General features: G+C 40.7%; 1 non-coding gene across 1 annotated transcript; it reads right to left on the bottom strand.

Moving 5' to 3' along the window:
• Nucleotides 1-3,497: 3,497 nt before the first annotated feature.
• On the bottom strand, nucleotides 3,498-3,571 carry TRNAV-CAC (transfer RNA valine (anticodon CAC)). The gene has a single exon. It is a non-coding gene; the product is annotated as a tRNA-Val (tRNA).
• Nucleotides 3,572-5,064: the final 1,493 nt, after the last annotated feature.

Raw genomic sequence — 5,064 nt, 5'->3', positions numbered from 1 at the left:
ATGGTTTAAATATACCAGAGATTTTCAGAATGGATTTTTTAAAAAGCATGACAACTATATGCTGTGTATAAGAAACTCACTTCAAATATGACATAGTAGGCTGGAAGTAAAAGGATGGGAAAAGATATAGCATTCAAGCATTAAAGAAAAGCAGAAGAGGATATATTAATATCAGAGAAGGTAGACATCAGAGCAAAGAAAATTACTAGACCCAAAGAGGGTCATTACACAATAATAAAGGGGTCAATTCACTTAGCAATCCTCAAGGTGTATGCACCAAGCAACAGAGCATCAAAATACATAAAGCAAAAACTGATCGAACTGAAAGGTAAAAACTGATGTAATTTCCAAACTGATGAATGAGGATCAAATCTTAGAAAGAAGAAGGGAAACCTGGAACAATCTCTCACAAGCTTCTTGACAAATAGTCTTCTGTATTAAGTGCAAAAATGTGCTATAGGGATCTGCTATGTTCCTGTATCAGATGAAAAAAAAATACTTTCTCTAATTTGGGAGAAGTCTTTTTGTAATGATAGATATCTCTTATGCCAGATATTGGTATGTTGCAAAGACTTGCACTGTATTAATATTTCAATATGTGGATTATAAATTTTGTTTGGTAACTCAAGAGCACTTTAAGGAAAAGAAAAATCACAGCCACAGGAGAAATGTTATACAAACACATTTCATCTCTAGCGAGCACTCAAGCGTCTGGACATCGATTTCTTCACCTCAGTCCATCCCCAGATCTGATCCAGCTGCTACCAAGAACTAGCTATCATAAAATGGTAGTCCTTGGCCCAGGCTCTATTGGTTTTTTGTTTTTAAGTTGGTACTTTTTATTTACTTATTTTTGTGTGTATGCATTTTTTTTTATTGACCTATATTCGGTTTTCAATGTTGTGTCAGTTTCTGGTGTACAGCATAATAGTTCAGTCATACATATACATACAGATATTCGTTTTCATATTCTTTTTCATTATGGGTTACTACAAGATATTGAATATAGTTCCCTGTGCTATACAATAGAAACTTGTTGTTTATCTATTTTGTATATAGTAGTACCTGCAAATCTCAAACTCCCAATTTAGTGGTTTTTGACAATGACTTTTACTTCTTTTATTGGTTGCAGTTTCTACTACTCATAATCAACACAAATTTCTACTTCTGGCTAAGATGTGATCATAGGGGCCAGATTTACCCTGCCATTTGAAACAATCACAAAAAAAATACAAAATATATGAAACAGAATATTTCAAAACACTGTACAAAGGGCAAGCAAGGATGAGGACCTCTGAGAGATGAGGAACAAAAGAGATGAGCCCTGGGGGGACCCCAGCGTCCTTGCTTGAGAGTCTCCAGGCCACAGTGCAGAGAGGGGGCCTCCAGGCAGAGGCCTGCAGACTCCCTGAGTTGAGCAGACAGAACTAAGAGTCTGGGAGAGCAAGGCAACCAGAGTTCTCAGGAGATAACACCAATGAGAAGACGCTGTACTGGGAGCACCAAAATTCTCTGCACAGAGGGAACCCCAGGGATCTCCAGGGGGTCCTGCTGGATTATTCATCACTTCAGTGCATGCATGTGAGGAAATTACCCAAGACCAAAAGAAAGAACTATTTGAAGAATTAGAGGAAGAAATACCAGGAGTCATGCAGGTCTGGGGATAGTAACTGTTCTTGCCAAATAGACTGGAAAACCTTCTCATTTATGAGGCATTGGATATAAAGCATGAAGAATCATTTTGCCTCAGCAGTGGCGAATGGTGCTGCTCTGATCCTACCTAACAAGTCTTAAAAGCAAGACTCCAAAGAATTAAACTGTTCTCAAGTCACTTAACTGCATGCCAAAATAAAGGTAAAGGGTATTTAGAACAATATAAAAGTGTCCAGCACCCAACAAGGTAAAATTCACAATATGTGCCTCCTATCAAAAACCACCAGTCATGCAAAGAAGCAGAAATGTATGACATAATGAGACGACTAAAAATATCAGCTCTCCCCACCTGACCACACATGCCTCTCCCACATAATCATGGCAATCAGCAGTTACTGTCTTTCAGACTAAATAATTAGACTGGTGTTTATGAGTTATGACTTCAGTGTTTGGTTTGGTTGTTTGGTTTTGTATGATCTGACTTCTCTTTAGGATAACAAGATAACGAGATCCCAAAACTTCCTCAAGGTCAGAGGTTGCTGTCAATCCAACCTCTACTTCAGCATTTTAAAAATAAATGTAAACACACATTTCCTTCCCCACCCCCCGCCCCGAATGGATTGAAGGTCACAAGTCCTAATCAGAAGATCTCAGCTCTGAGAAGTGAAAAAACTGTGACATGCTTGAGCGGTTCTGAAACAGCAGGAGTTTCTTTGTAGTTGAAGAACCCGTGTAGGTAAGCACAAATTGAACGAGGCAAACAGTTGAAATTTGCCTGTGATTATGCTTACCTTGCCCAGCTGTTGAGAATGGCCAAGTGGAAAGTCAACGCTGACCGTGCGTTCTGAAGATTGACAGTGTCAATAATCAGATTACCTCCTGCACAAATTGTTTTTGCTGAAACTAGATCTCAAGAATATGCATAAAGGAAATCCTAGGTACGCCATTGGCCCATGACTTGAAAGTCCTCTGTGACCATTTAATTAACCTCTTTGATTGTGATATAAGATGTCAGTTTTTTACTCTCACTGTCTGCATCACCTTGAGCAGGACATAAAACATCTCTGGGCTTGTGTGAATAGATGCAAAGATGGAATCCAATCTATTTTCCATTAATCTCACTCAGAGAGAATAAAATAAGAGTGTGTGCTCAGGGCTTTCTTTGGCCAGGAAGGCCTCTGACAGATATATAATGCCTTATTGTTTTTGGAACCAACCCCAGCCTGCTGCCTTAAAAATGGGGGTGCTCAGTCAATACCCTGGGTTGATAAATTGGTTCAGCAAATGAAGGTGTCCATGTGAGAAATCCACAGCTGGAAAAAGCCCCAATAAAAGAGATTCAGCAGAACCTCCGCTAAATGTGCAGATGTAAATGCCTTCTCTCTTCCGAGACAAATGAGAGGCAATTGAAGGGACAAAGTGAGGTACAATGTCTAAAGTCCAAACAGTCCCTACAAAAAAATGAGAATCGAGTGACACAGAGTACCCAAAGACACTAAGGTATATTTATGAAATACAAAATTCCATTTATTGGGAAGAATCTAGAATTCCATAAAGGGTAGCATATATGTGGGATACCTCTGTCAAATCTGTAGGAATTACTATCCATTTGGCATATGGTCGTCTGCCACAAAATCTCTGTTTTGCCCAGAAAAATATGATACGGACTCTTACTAGACTCAGAGTCTGGGAAATTGTTCCAGCAAAACACACTGCTTTACTCTCTGTGTATGACTCTAATGAGCCAAAGCTCATTACCCTGTATGTTAAGGGAGCGAAAGATCTGATCATTTTAAATTTAAAAGTTTGAGAGAGATTTTTTATTTATTTATCTTTTTTTTTAATGGAGGTACTGGGGATCGAACCCAGGACCTTATGCATGTGAGGCACACACTCTACCACTGAGCTGTACCCTTCCCCACCAAGAGAGATTTTTTAGAAAATCATTGCCTGGGTTATAGTGTTAACTCCACTTGACTTGGAAAAAACTCATTTTGTCACACTGCTATCGTGCGTACTTTGCACTATTTTCAGAATACCTGTACCCCAAAATTCCTGACCTCTACCAGAGCACACCCCAACCATCCTGTATGTCCCTGATGCAATGTTTGTGGTCACCCTATTGGTCTCATTCGCTGGACCCTTTTGGAGGTACGTATATTGATATTTCCAATAATCTAAATTGCATGATCTAGCAGGAATTATATATGTGGAGCTAAAGTCAGCAGAAATCATTCTAATCGATTAACTTAGAATTATCTTTTTCACTTAACAGATAGGAGTTTGGAAATAATGAGAACACCCAGCAGGAGAGAGAATGAAAAACTAGCCCTAAGGCTTTAAGCATCTTATGTGGAAAGGCTGGGAGGTCTAAAAGGACATGGGGAAAAAATGAAAGAACAGAAGTAGACAGAGAAATTCCATTTTGCTTTGTAATCTTCACTGAGACTTAAATACATTTAAATTTGTGTAGACACAACATGATTTAGAGAACAAGGAACCAGAGAATCACAGGTTGTCTCAACTAGAGAGGATATTTGGAAAAGATTCAGTACCGTAATCTGAGATAGAAGAGATGAGATAGCCCGTTGGCTAGGAGAGAAGCGCCATTTGACTGTAAATATAGACCTGCCAGAACCACACGCCTGTGCTCAGGCTGTCCTCCAAGCCATCGGAGGCAGTGGCTGCAGATATCCGGAGGACTATTGGAACGGGGAACAGATGCTCCTTGTCAAAAACTATTAAAACCCTTCAAGAAGAGGGTAAGCCCAGAGGCTGACCTGGTAGTGTAGGAGATAAATGGAGTGACGCCATTCAAGTGGGGAGAAAACGCTCAGGCAGACGGACATTGATAAATGATTTTAACTGTGATTCCAAAACAACAGGAATGCAGTAAGTGGGCGCTGCTGGCAGCTTCTGGGGACAGGCAACACTGCCCCTGCATCAATCAGTCCAGTCCCAGCCCCACCGCAGACATGATTCATCAGATTGGGTGCCGCACGAGAGAAAAACAGCCTGATCCCCTGCAAAGGGCACTCTGCTAGGAGACAGGAGCACCAGGAAGCACCCGCAAACATTATTAAGCACCTGCTATTTGCCAGACCCTACACTTAGCACTTTACCAATTGTAGCTGTTCAGTCTCCCAGCGCCTTCGGTGATAAGCAGTGGTTTCGTTGGAGCCCGCTTGTACCAGTTTATGAGAGCATCTCTTTGCTGTTTGCATCTCTTCCCGGGTCCATGTCTGGTGACCTCATCCTGGAAGCTTGAAATTAGCCATGGTGGAATGATCCACTTCAGAGCAATCAGCAAATAGAACAAGTCCATTTGGGGGGTTTTTGTTTTTCTTCCAGAGAACTGGTTGTTAAATATTCACCAGCACGCTACTGGTGACAAGTACCATGATTACTCCT

The sequence above is a fragment of the Camelus bactrianus genome, chromosome 31, assembly GCF_048773025.1.
Source record: "Camelus bactrianus isolate YW-2024 breed Bactrian camel chromosome 31, ASM4877302v1, whole genome shotgun sequence".
In the NCBI taxonomy this organism is placed as follows: domain Eukaryota; kingdom Metazoa; phylum Chordata; class Mammalia; order Artiodactyla; family Camelidae; genus Camelus; species Camelus bactrianus.
The sequence above is the reverse complement of the archived record's forward strand: the minus strand, read 5'-3'. Positions and strand labels throughout refer to the sequence as shown.